Here is a 14,579-nt window from a genome sequence, read left to right on the forward strand (position 1 = left end):
TTCTAACTGCACTTGAATAGGTAGGTCGTCTTCCTATTCCTATTAAGCCATTTAATCCATTGAGGCTGCTCCACCATTTAATCAAGGCTGATCCAATTTTCCTCTCAGCCCTAATCTCCTGACTTCTCCCAGTATCCCTTCATGCCCTGACCAATCAAGAATCTTATCAAACTCTGCCTTAAATATGTGTAAAGACTTGGCAAAGAATTCCACAGATTTACTGCTCTGTGGGTAAAGAAATTCCTCATCTCCAATCTAAAAGGATGCCCCTCTATTCTGAAGCTGTTTGGTCTTAGAGTCTCCCACCATAAGAAATATTCTTTTCACATCCACTCTATCAAGGCCATTCACCATTCAACAGGTTTTAAAGAGGTCGCTCCTCATTCTTCTAAATTCTAGTGAATACAGGCCCAGATCCATCAAATGCTCCTCATAGGACAAGCCATTCAATCCTGGAATCATTTTCATGAACCTTCTCAAATTTCAGCACATCCTTTCTAAGTTAATGGGCCCAAAACTGCTCTCTGTATTCCTAGTGAGGCCTGTTACGTACCCCGTAACTGGGTTTACAGACCAGCAGAAATAGAAGTATCCGTTGGAGTCTGGTGGTACTGAAAAACTAAAGGTGTTAATTAGTAAACTACACAATACAGTATCAAAAATGCAAATATACATATAAAACAGGTTATCAATAATAAACATAGAAGTGTAGAAATAATAATCAACAATAATAAACAAGCTCTATCAATGTCTAGGGGTAAATGAATTGTCATAAGAGAATATAGAGTTCATTTCATGTGTGCTGAGGTAGTTATGGTTGTGTTGCAATCGTTGGAGAGAGAGAGAGAGAGCGAGCAAGAGATTAAGCAACTGCAGCCAGCAAACCTTCTGTTGTATTCTGATTCCATTGTACCATTGTGATCATTCGGTTATGACCTCTCCGTTCTCAGCCAGACCATTCTTCTGTGGTGGACTCGTCACTCTGGCATGAGTGGACACACACACAAGTCCCCACTGGCCCTGCCGTCACACTGTGAGCTTTGTTGACCGATCTCCTGATCCGGTCCTCGAAGCCCCCACCTTCCTGTGGGTGCATAACACTCGGTCAGTGTCCACTGGTGTGTCTGAGGGGTGTCTCCCCACACCTGTCTTTTATCCCCACTGACGGGGTATCAGCCATCCATCAACTCAAACTGACCATGTCCATCAAATCAGGCCACTCCTGCTGTCTCCTTAGGAATGGTAACGAGCAAAGTAACGTCCTTGCAGTGAAAGTTAAACAATCCAGGAAGAAGCCATAATACGTAAATCAGCTGTGTCTCTCTCTGTCTTATCTGTAGCAGATGTTCCTGCCTCTGTGCTTCATATCTCTCTCTCATTAGCAGCACAGCAATAGCAATAGTTCATAGTTCTCAAAGGGCGGGGGGGGGGGAATGGTTAACACTGCACCCCATTTCCATCAGGTCTGTTCAGCACTCATAACAGGCCTCACCAGTGCTTTATAAAGTTTCAACATTACATCTATGCTTTTATATTCTAGTCCTCTTGAAATGAATGCTAACATTGCATTTGCCTTCCTCACAACAAACTCAACCTGCAAATTAACTTTGAAGGAGTCATGCACAAGGACTCCCAAGTCCCTTTGTGCCTCAGTTGTTTTGTATTTTCTCTCCATTTAGAAAATAGTCAACCTTTTCATTACTTCTATCAAAGTGCATGACTATACACTTCCCTACATAGTATTCCATCTGCCATGTCTTTACCCATTCTCCTAATCTGTCTACATCTTTCTGTAGCCTGTCTACTTCCTCAAACCTACCTGCCTCTTCACCTATCTTCATATCATCTGCAAACTTTACAACAAAGCCATCAGCAAATAGAAACATAGAAAATAGATGCAGGAGTAGGCCATTCGGCCCTTCGAGCCTGCACCGCCATTCAGTATGATCATGGCTGATCATCCAACTCAGAACCCTGTACCTGCCTTCTCTCCATACCCCTGATCCCTTTAGCCACAAGGGCCAAATCTAATTTACTCTTAAATATAACCAATGAACCAGCCTCAACTGTTTCCTGTGGCAGAGAATTCCACTCTCTGCGTGAAGAAGTTTTTCCTCATCTCGGTCCTAAAAGGCTTCCCCTTTATTCTTAAACTGTGACCCCTCGTTCTGGACTTCCCCAACATCGGAAACAATCTTCCTGCATCTAACCTGTCCAATCCCTTTAGAATTTTATACATTTCAATAAGATCCCCCCTCAATCTTCTAAATTCCAGCGAGTATAAGCCTAGTCGATCCAGTCTTTCTTCATATGAAAGTCCTGCTATCCCAGGAATCAATCTGGTGAACCTTCTCTGTACTCCCTCTATGGCAAGAATGTCTTTCCTCAGATTAGGGACCAAAACTGCACACAATACTCTAGGTGCGGTCTCACCAGGCCTTGTACAACTGCAGTAGAACCTCCCTGCTCCTGTACTCGAATCCTTTTGCTACGAATGCCAATATACCATTTGTCTTTCTCACCGCCTGCTGTACCTGCATGCCCACTTTCAATGACTGGTGTACAGTAACACCCAGGTCTCGTTGCACCGCCCCTTTTCCTAATCGGCCACCATTCAGATAATAATCTGTTTTCCTGTTCTTGCAACCAAAGTGGATAACCTTACATTTATCCACATTAAATTGCATCTGCCATGAATTTGCCCACTCGCCTAACCTATCCAAGTCACCCTGCATCCTCTTAGCATCCTCCTCACAGCTAACATCGCCGCCCAGCTTCGTGTCATCCGCAAACTTGGAGATGCTGCATTTAATTCCCTCGTCTAAATCATTAATGTATATTATAAACAACTGGGGTCCCAGCGCTGAGCCTTGCGGTATCCCACTAGTCACTGTCTGTCATTCTGAAAAGGTCCCGTTTATTCCCACTCTTTGCTTCCTGTCTGCCAACTAATTCTCTATCTACATCAATACCATACCCCCAATACAGTGTGCTTTAAGTTTGCACACTAGTCTCCTGTGTGGGTCCTTGTCAAAAGCCTTTTGAAAATCCAAATATACCACATCCACTGGCTCTCCCCTATCCACTCTACTAGTTACATTTTCAAAAAATTCTATGAGCTTCGTCAGACATGATTTTCCTTTCACAAATCCATGCTGACTTTGTCCGATGATTTCACCTCTTTCCAAATGTGCTGTTATCACATCTTTGATAACTGACTCTAGCATTTTCCCCACCACCGATGTCAGGCTAAATCATTGACATATAACATAAAAAGAGTTGGTCCCAACACAGACCCCTGTGAAACACCACTGGTCACTAGCAGCCAACCAGGAAAGGCTCCGTTTATTCCCTCTCTTTGCCTCCTGCCAGTCAGCCGCAGTTTTGTCCATGTTAGAATCTTGCCTGTAGCTTGATAAGCAGCCTCGTGTGACACCTTGTCAAAGGCCTTCTGAAAATACAAGTACATAACATCAACAGATTTGTCAGTCAAGATTTTCCCTTGAGGAAGCCATGCTGACTACAGCCTATTTTATCGTGTCTCTCCAAGTAGTCTGAGACCTCATTCTTAATAATCAACTCCCGACATCTTCCCAACCACTGTCGTCAGACTAACTGGCCTATAATTTTCTTTTGCGTGGAGTGACATTTGCAATTTTCCAGTATTCTGGAACCATCCCAGAATCTAGTGATTCTTGAAAGATCATTACTAATGCCTCCACAATCTCTTCAGCCTTTCAAAACCCTGGCGTGTACACAATTAGTCCAGGGGACTTGCCTATCTTCAAACCTTTCAGTTTTCCAAGAACCTTCTGTTTAGTACTGGTAACTTCACACACTTCATGACTTCTGACACTTGGAACTTCCACCATATTGTTTGTTCTTTCCACAGTGAAGACTGATGCAAAATACTAATTCAATTTCTCTGCCATTTCCTTGTCCCCATTACTACATCTCCAGCATCATTTTCCAGCAGTCCGATATCCAGTCTTGCCTCTCTTTTACATTTTAAGTATCTGAGGAAACTTTTTGGTACCCTCTTTAATATTATTGGCTGGCTGGTTTTCGTATTCCAACTTTACCTTCTTAATTTTCCTCTTTGGTTGCCTTCTGTTTGCTTTTTGAAGCTTCCCAATCCAATAAATTCCCACAAATATTTCTCCTATTATATGCCCTTTCTTTGGCTTTTATGTTAGCTTTGACTTCTCTTAGCCACAGTTGTGTCATCTTGCCTTTAGAATACTACTTCCTGTTTGGAATGTATATATCCTGTGCCTTTCAAATTGTATTTTAAATAGATTATCGCCTGTTAGGGAATACTGTGTTTTCCAATTTGAAATTTTCGAATGAAAGAAGGACACCACAGTGGCTGACAAGTGAAGTCAGAGCCAAAGTAAAAGCAAAAGAGAGGGCATACAAGGAAGCCAAAGCTAATGGGAAGATAAAGGATTGGGAAGCTTTTAAAAATTTGCAGAAGGAAAGTAAGAAGGTCATTAGGAAGGAAAAGATGAATTATGAAAGGAGGCTGGTGACTAATATCATAGAAGATACTAAAAAGAAACTTTTTTAAGTATATAAAGGGTAAAAGAGAGTTGAGGGTAGAAATAGGATCGATAGAAAATGACGCTGGAGATATTATAATAAGAGACGCAGAGATGGCAGAGGAACTGAATGCATATTTTGCATCAGTCTTCACAGTGGAAGACATCTGGAGGATACTGGACATTCAAGAGTGTCAGGGAAGTGAAGTTAGTGCAGTGAAAATTACAACTGAGAAGTGCTCAGGAAGCTTAATGGTCTGAGGGTGAATAACTCTCCTGGACCTGATGGAATGTACCCTTGGGTTCTGAAAGAAGTAGCTGGAGAGATTGCAGAGGCTATTAATAATGATCTTTCAAGAATTGATAGATTCTGGTATTGTACCGGATGACTGGTAAATAGCAAATGTTATTCCGCTATTTAAGAAGGGTGGGAGGCAGCAGACAGAAAACTATAGACCTGTTAGCCTGACCTCAGTGGTTGGGAAATTGTTGGAATTGATTGTTAGGGCTGAGATACCTGGAGGCACATGACAAGATAAGGGAAAGCCAGCATGGTTTCCTGAAAGGAAAATCCTGCCTGACTAACCTACTCAAATTTTTGAGGAAAGTACAAGGAGGGTAGACAAAGAAGGTGCAGTAGACATGGTATACTTGGATTTTCAGAAGGCCTTTGACAAGGTGCAGCACATGAGGCTGCTTAGCAAGATAAGAGTCCAGTGGAGTTACTAGCATGGGTGTAGCATTGGCTAATTGGCAGAAAGCAGAGAGTGGGAATAAAGGGATCCTATTCTGGCTGGCTGCTGGTTACCAGTGGAGTTGCACGGGGGTCAGTGTTGGGACCGCTGCTTTTTATGATGTATGTCAATGATTTGGACGATGGGATTAATGGATTTGTGGCTAAATTTGTCGATGATACAAAGATAGGTGGAGGAGCAGTTAATGTCGCTAGAGGGACATTAATAGAGCTTGCAGAGGGACTTAGATAGTTTAAGGGAATGGGCAAGGAAGTGGCAAATGAAGCACAATGTCGGAAAGTGTATGGTCATGCACTTTGGTGGAAGAAATAAACAGGTGACTATTATTTAGATGGGAAGGGAATTCAAAATGCAGAGATGCAAAGGGACTTGGGAGTCCTTGCGCGGGATACCCCATAGTTTAACCTCCAGATTGAGTTGGTTGTGAAGAAGGCAAATGCAATGTTGGCATTCATTTCTAGAAGTATAGAATATAAGAACAAGGATGTGATGCTGAGGCTCTGTAAGGCACTCGTGAGACCACACTTTGAGTATTGTGTGCAGTTTTGGGCTCCTTATTTTCGAAAGGATATACTGACATTGGAGAGGATTCATAAAAGATTCACGAGAATGATTCCAAGAATGAAAGGGTTACTGTATGAGGAACGTCTGGCAACTCTTGGACTGTATTCCCTGGAGTTCAGGAGAATGAGGGGGTATCTGATAGAAACATTCCGAATGTTAAAAGGCCTGAACAGATTAGATATGGCACAGTTACAGTCGGCCCTCCTTATCCGCAGGGGATTGGTTCCAGGAGGCCCCCCGCGGATACCAAAAAACGTGGATGCTCATGTCCCTTATTTAACCTGTCTCAGTGCGGTGGACTTTAGGACCCAGCAGAGCTCTGAATGCGCAGTGTTTCTGTTCACGAAAATAATCGCGATCACAATTGAAAATAAAGTGGAAATAATAAAGCGATCGGAAAGAGGTGAAATGCCATCAGTCATCGGAAAGGTGTTAGGCTACAGTCGGTCAACGATCGGAACAATTTAAAAGGATAAAGTGAGAGAGGCCCTGCCCTGATGAAAGCTACAATTATTACTAAGCAATGCAGTAGTTTAATTATTGAAATACATATGTTTCTTAAGTGTTTTATATGAATAGAAAGGTAAAATTTGTACTATATACTAAGACAAACGTTTGACTAACTGACGCTAAGTAATACCGGATGTACTTGTTTCGACTTAATAAGAGAACTTTTTTTCCGATCCCAATCCGCGGTAACCTACGCACATCCTCCCGTATACTTTAAATCATCTCTAGATTACTTATAATACCTAATACAATGTAAATGCTATGTAAATAGTTGTTATACTGCATTGTTTAGAGAATAATGACAAGAAAAAAGTCTGTACATGCTCAAACAACAAATGCTGGAGAGAGAACTTCTGGGTTTTCCCGATCCGCGGTTGGTTGAATCCGCGCATGCGGAACCCGCAGATAAGGAGGGCTGACTGTATTTTCCATGGTAGGGGATTCTGGAACAAGAGGGCATGACTTCAGGATTGAAGGACGTCGTTTTAGAACTGAGATGCGGAGAAATAAGTTAGTCAGAGAGTGGTAAATCTGTGGAATTTGTTGCCACGAGTGGCTGTGGAGGCCAAGTCATTGGGTGTATTTAAGGCAGAGATGGATAGGATCTTGATTAGCCAGGGCATCAAAGGGTATGGGGAGAAGGGATGACTGGAAGAATTAGATCCGCCTGTGATTGAATGGTGGAGCAGACTTGATAGCCTGAAATTGCATACCTCTGCTGTTACAAACTCGCAGGTTCCGTTTACAGTGGACTGTTGCTTTAAGAGTGCCTAAGTGAGGCAGGACTATGACATCAGTCACAGGCTGTCGCAGTCTGTGCAGATTAAAATATAGAGAGGGAGAAGAAAAAAACAGCTACTCTCGCAGTCTTCGCAAGACTTGGAACTACAAACTGCCGGGGCAAGTTTGCTCCAGTATGGGTGTCTGTCACTTTGTATAATCCATAGGAGTGGATTTTGGGATATCTTGTGGGACCGCTTGTGTAGTTCTTGCCTTGGTTATGTTGTGTGGTAACCACTAGAAGACAATATTCCTGTGACAGGTCACTTTCAGTGATAATTCGTATGTGGATTTGGAACGATATGACAGACAAGATCTACAGTGGCTGTTATCTCGTTTCCAGCGTGGAATCTGTGGAATACTTCGTACTTACCTTTTTTCTCCAATGCAACCTGAATTACAAATATAGTTTGGGAGCTATAGTTACACATATATACGCATAACATTGTTAACTTTTGTTTATCTTGGTTTAAGTTACTATATTATATGTAGTTACTAATAAAAATAGAGGTTTTAACATCAAAACCAGACTCCATATGTAATCTATTGTTGTTGGTTCGTTTCTAAAACGTTACAGTTCATAACAAATGATTCCGGACGAGCCCCAAATATGTTACGAACTGTATCGTCTTCTACTGGTTACCACACAACATTCCCAGGCAAGTGTTACACAAGCAGTCCCACAAGATATCCCAAAATCTACTCCTATGGATTATACGAAGTGACAGACACCCATACTGGAGCACACTTGCCCTGGCAGTTCGTAGTTCCAAGTCTTGTGATGACTGCGAGAGTAGCTATTTTTTTCTTTTCCCCTCTCCCCCCCTCTGTATTTTATTCTGCACTGCTTCTATATCTTATGGTCTGTGGAAGAAAAGTGGAATACAGGTTTCCCCCGCAATCTGAAGGCAGAGTGTTCCTATGAAACTGTTTGTAATCTGAAATGTCGTCAAGTGAAGAAGCAATTACCATCAGTTTATATGGGAAAAACTTTTGAGCATTCCCAGACCCAAAAGAAATCCTACCAAATCAAAGCAAATAACACATAAAACCTAAAATAACACTAACATATTGTAAAAACAAGAATGATATGATAAATTTACACCCTATATAAAGTAGAAATATTGTAGGTATGGTGTAGTTTCAGTTATCAAACTCGGGAAGGCAGCGAGCCAAAATCGATTTGGAGGGAAAAAAATCGGCACATACACGCATGCACAAACAACTGCCCGCACAAGGCTTCACGGTCATTGGAGTCTTTCTCAGGGTAAACACACGTATAAAGCGGGCGTCTTTTTTTTTGTAAAAGCGAAAATCCTCTTTGGTTAGCGAAAACAGGTACTAATGTACGGTAAGTCTTTCGTAACAGCGAGTTGTTGTAAATCGGATGTTCGAAAAGCAGGGGCCACCTGTATCATTAAATATTAAAAACAATTATTCACAAAACATGGAACTACATTGTGAACTGCAGTGTGTTGAGGAATTGTACTAAAATTTTGTTAGAATGCTGAAGATGCTAACTAAAGCTTGTATAGCTCTAGGATTTAAATACGTTTCATAGCTAATAAGTGGAACTGATAAGGGAGGTAAAAATTTTCCATTAGTTGGAGAATCTTGGTGAAAAGACATTTTTAGAAAAATAAATTTTAACAAACGTGTTCTGGTGAAGTTAGCTAACACTTCTTTAAACAGAGGATGTCATTTGCAGAAGAAAATTTCAAAGTACTACTAATTGGCATCAGTCATTTTAATTTCAGGAGTAAAATTTTGTTAATTAGATTTTAGAGTTTGAATAAAATATATTTATATCAAGGTGTGTACAAATCTCATTGATTCCTGGAATAGGCTTGGAGTTCAACAGCCTTCTACTGTTCCCATTTATCATCATTTAATCTCCAGCTCTCTGCATGTAAGTAGTTCATTGAGTACAAATGTATTATGGGATGCAATCAATATATCTTCATAATCCACAAGGACTAACAAGAGAAGTAATTAAACGTGAGCACCTTGATTTTTTTGGGTACTTTGAAAAATAATTTAACAACAAAAAATCATCATTGTGATTCCTCCAAGAACCTGGAACTTAAAGCTTGTTAAATTTTAAAGATGGGACATTGCTGGCCTAGCAAAAAGTAAAGCTGAGTAGCAAACAAGTGCCACATGAAGTGGAGTGAAATAATCACTTTAAAACTAAGGTTAAAAAAGGTACAGTAGAAAGGCAAGGAAGGTCTTTGATGATTAGTATGATGAAATAACAATGAATAGCAATTGAAAAAAGTGAATGTTATGGGATATTTGGACATGGAAGTGCAGTTAGGTGGATGCTCTTTTACAGGATAGTTACAATAGATTTTAAAATTTTAAGAATTTGAGGTTTCCCACACAAAGCTGTAATCTCTGTAATTCCATTTACTGAAGGGCTGTGTTGGTGTGGGAACAGTTGAAAGTAGAAAGTGAAGAATGTGGAATGTTCAGAAATGTTGATGTTAGCGACATCAGCTTGAGCCCTTTTCATTATGTTGTCTTGGGTAAGTGTTTTTATATACAAGTTGAGTCAGACACTGAAATGAGTAGGAGGAGAGTGTAGATTTATGCCGAGAAACATGATTAAACAGCTATTTGTGTAACCCTCAGTTTCGGCCAGCATGCTTTTGTCTAGAGGAAGACGGCCATTGGCCCAGCCATACTTGAGAAATCTCGGTTGTGTGGATATGCTGCGTGATGTGTTGCCTGGTTACAAATTCGTATTGCAAATTATCAGACAGTACACCATATGCAATTAAATGAGTGAACTTTATAAATCTTAATCTGACTACAGGCAGTCCCCGGGTTACGAACGAGATCTGTTCCTAAGTCGAATTTGTAGCTAAGTCAGAACAGGTACATATGGTTCTTAATTTAGTGTCAGTTAGTGAAATGTTTATCTTAGTATATGGTATATATGTTACCCTTCTATGCATATAAAACACTAAAGAAACATTTCCAAATACACTAAAACATCTTAAACATAATAATACGGTACATAACATTAAGTGCTTGGATGTCCGAGTGCATTGTCAAGCACAAGGAGAATCTTGAAAGGAATTTTCTTGGCCAAGCAATAACGTTCAACAGCAGGGACAAAATGGTTCAAGAACCAATCTTCAAAGATGGCAATTGTAACCCAAACCTTTGCATTTGCCTTCCAAATAACGGGAAGAGATGCCTTAATGATACAGCAAAGTGCCCTCGGATTTAGGGAGTGATACACAAGGAAAGGCTTGATTGAGTTTGAAATCCCGGAATGCATTACTCCCAAGCAATGATATTAGCCTATCCTTCGATGCCTTATGCCCTGGTGCACTTTTTTTCCCCTTTCGAAATGTAGGTACTTTCAGGCATTTTTTCCCCAAAATAAACCGGTCTCGTCTACATTAAATATTTGGTCTGATTGAGCCATTGGCTGAGGCTATTTGGAGAGACCCCAAAATATCTGCTCCAGACATAGGACTAAAGTCACATAAAATTACATTGTATGTGGATGATGTTCTAATTTTCTTATCAAACCCTGCTATATCAGTGCACCACCTTATACAATGCATCAATTCATTTAGTGCCTTTTCAGGTTATAAATCAACTTTACTAAATCAGAGGCTATGCCTCTGAGGAATCTGCAGCAGGTACCTGGCACTCAGGGTGTTTTCCCCTTTAAATGTCGCAGACAGGTTTTGTTTACTTAGGCATATTTATCAGACCTACATTTGATCAATTGTTCAAAGCTGACTTTACACAGTTATTTGACAAAATCAAACAGGATCTTGAGCGATGGAGCACACTTCCCATTTCTTGGCTTGGCCAAATATCCTTGCTCAAAATGAACATTCTTCCTTGTCTGCTCTACCCAATAAATGGTTCCAGTCATTTTTGCCCAACAAATACTTAAAAAAGTGGATGGTTTGTTTCTTTCATCTGGAACAAAAAAAGACCCTGTATTAAAAGGTCTAAGTTACAGCTTCCCAGTAGTCTAGGGGGTCTGGATTTTCCAGACATCAAAAAATATCAATCAAGTTCCTTTTATGTGGTTGACTGGGTTTGCAGGGACCCCTCCTCAATTTGGCTAGACATTGAAGCTTCACAAGCAAAATGCCCTCTTATTAATCTGCTTTTCCTCAATAAAATGAAACTAGTTAAGGAGTATTGTCGCAATCCAATAACAATTAATACAGTCAGGGCTTGGAGGGCGCTGTGACAAATTGATGGCAATGCAGTGAAAATATCACCCTTCACTCCAATAACTGGCAGTCCAGATTTTCAGCCTGGCATAATGGATTCTGGATTTAAACTTTAGATTTCTAAGGGTATTTTCCATCTAGGAGATTTGTTTGATGAAAGAATGATGATGACTTTTAGTCAAATAGTACAGAAATTTAACATACCCATCAAGGATCTTTTTTGTTTCTTTCAGATAAGAGATTATATACAGAAAAAAACATTATTGTTAACTGATTTCTGTAGTTCTGACATAGAAAAGAGGGTGTTTTGTTCTAATGATGAAGTCTCCATTAGTATTTTTTACAGCATCTTGAGGGAATGTTCTTATGGAGAGGCTGAGCTGCTGGGAAGGGTTTGGGAGGAAGAGCTGGGAGTAGAAATTACAGCTGAAACATGGGAAGATATTCGTGATAATGCAAAGAAGATTTCAGTTTGTAGTAGAACTAAAGCATTGCAACTCAAAATTCTGCATAGAGCCCATCTGACTCCAGATCATCTCTCGAAATTTAAGACGGGGTTTTCTCCAGTGTGTTCTAAATGTAAAGTAAGTACTGGAACTTTCACCCATTGTTTTTATACTTGTCCCAAACTTCAGGCATACTGGACTGATAGTGAAATGGAAAAGATTCTGAAGATGGAGCTTGAACTGGACCCAGTGTCTTTTCTCTTAGGCTTACCCAGCAGTCGCATTATGCACATCAGAAAAAACTTCTTAACATCCTGACTTTTTGTGCAAGGAAGATCATTTTACTTTGTTGGATATCTGATAAGACCCCTGGACTTCTGGTTGTCATAAATTAATCATGGAATACATTCCTTTGGACTTTTTGACATGCATGGTACACTCAAAAACTAACAGTTTTCATACAACATGGCAAACTTTTCTGTAGTATATAAATATAAACCTGTCTGCTATACTAATAAGGGTTGTGGTGATGTCTGTGTTTTGATGGAGGTGTTCTGATAGCTGATACCTATGAGGGGAAGAAGTGTAAATGTATCTGGAAATTGAAAGTTTTGTTATGCTGAGCAAAAAAAAATAAAATTTAAAAAAAAGTTTGTTCTGGCAAATAACCTCCCTTCTCAATAATTTTTTTTGACTTTTCGGGAAAATCACTTGTAGCACTTACATCGGCATTCGCTGCTTCACCTTGCGCTTTAATATTATGTAAATTTGCCCTCACTTTGAAACGGTTGAACCAACCCTTACTCGCAACAAATTCTTCATCACAATCACCTTCATTTGTTGCACGTGCCGACGAACCGCTGAAGCCGCGCAATGTTTTCATGAGCGTCACAAAGTAGTGTGTGCTTTCGTTATTATGAACCATTATATTTAACTCAAATTTTTAATATAACAGGCTTTATGGCAGTCCAGTCGTAATTATGAGTTATCCGTCAGGCGGACATTCTTAACCCGGGGACTTACTGTATAGGGTTAGTAAAGAAAATAAAAAGAAAAAGGGCCCATTTTAATGAAATAGTCTAATGTGTACGTTGGAGCTCCCGGTTCCTTCTATTCGTTTCCTATCGACCTCCTCCGAGCGTCGTTGGCTCCCAGACCCTCGCTCCTAGTCCACTCCGTCCTGTGGTCTACCCACTCTCTCCACTTGAGTCTTCTCTCCATCTCTCACCAACAAAAAACCGTAAATACCTTCACTCAGACACACAAGAAAGAAACAACACATCTCTCATTGGATGGTGTACATTCCAAAGCCCCCCATTATCTCTAGTCATAACCCAAGCACTGCTGCTACAGAGAAACCATTACATTAGCAGTGAAACCTACAGAGCATTATATTTGAATAAAATGGCAAATTAAAAGCCATTGAGTTTAAATAGTTGGTGTGCAGTTTTAAATAAAGCTTTTGAGAGAAAGTTCTGAGAGTTCCTCTACAGGTCATGCACCTGAAAAAGCTGCCAAGAGAAATAGTATAGATTTACTGCTTAAAAAAATCATGCTTTAAGGGTTGTGAGCTGATTGACAGGAGAAATAATGATTCAAAACATATCAGTGCATAGGCCAGAAAACTTGTCTGAGCTTGTATTCTGATATGGTTGCCTTAGGTAAGGTTTCACTGAGGATGTTAGTTTTAAAACTGAATAGTAACTGGATTTTGAGGAATGCCTAATGAGAAAATGTTCTGTAGTGCAAAAACTGTATGATTCCTTTGCTGTACTATGAGTATACAATATAGCGATAATGAGCCAACTGCCTTTTCAGCCTGCTTTTTAGTATGGTGTGTTCATTCTCATGTTCTTCCGTGGTGTAGTATATTGGTTTGATGTCAAAATATAACCAAATATTGTTGACTTTGAAAACAGCTGAGCAAATAGCGATAATCAATGTGCATCATTGCTGCCAAAAAGGGTAGGTGTAGAAATGATTTTGTTGATTCTTTGGGAAATCTCGGACAGTTATGACGGGAAAGAGGCCATCCAGTACACTGTCCAAGATTAATTTCACTTCTCTATATTGATTTTCTGTTTATCCAGTTATTTTTAAAATATGATGAGACTTGAGTGAAAAAATTTTTCTTCAATATGTCTCTATACTTGCTCCAAATTGCTGTAAATGCTTTGGCACTTAGTTATCTTCTGTTAAAACAACTAGTATTATTTCTAGATTCTGTTTTGTTCATCTCAATTCAGTTTCCTAGACTCAGTCTAGTTTGTTTCATTCAAAGCAACTTCCATTTTACCAAGTATTTTTCTGACATTATTTAACCCTGGAAGCATCCTTATAAATCTGCTTTGCACTATTTCTATTGCTATCTTTTTTTCCCATGATAGAGTGAGCAGACTGAAAGCAGTACTCAAACTGGTTTGTTTGTAGATCGTATTTTAGTGTGACCTTCCTCCATTTTAATGCTGTGGTTAGTGTGGCACAATACGTTTGACTAGTAAATGCAGAAATCCCAAATCCACATTAGAATTTAATCTGATTTAAGTAAATCAGTTATTGGTAAAGATGACCACAAAATCTGCTGGTTTGTTGTTTTTTAAAATAACTTATCCTCGTCTACTAAAATCCTTTGGGAGAAGAAGTCTGATGTTATCTGATCTGGTTTATGTGTAACTCCATGCTTGTAGGTAAACATCCTCTGAAGTTGTCTTGCAGTCACTCAGTTTAACACCGTTTAGGTGTACTAACTTTGCAAGTGATACTGACATCTGA

At 39.8% G+C, this 14,579-nt stretch overlaps 1 protein-coding gene across 5 annotated transcripts in view; it reads left to right on the forward strand.

Moving 5' to 3' along the window:
- Nucleotides 1-14,579, forward strand: part of phf21aa (PHD finger protein 21Aa) — a 395,003-nt gene that overhangs the window by 59,840 nt on the left and 320,584 nt on the right. The gene's annotated exons all lie outside the window — the stretch shown is intronic.

This window comes from Hemitrygon akajei, chromosome 6 (genome assembly GCF_048418815.1).
Source record: "Hemitrygon akajei chromosome 6, sHemAka1.3, whole genome shotgun sequence".
NCBI classification, from domain to species: Eukaryota; Metazoa; Chordata; class Chondrichthyes; order Myliobatiformes; family Dasyatidae; genus Hemitrygon; species Hemitrygon akajei.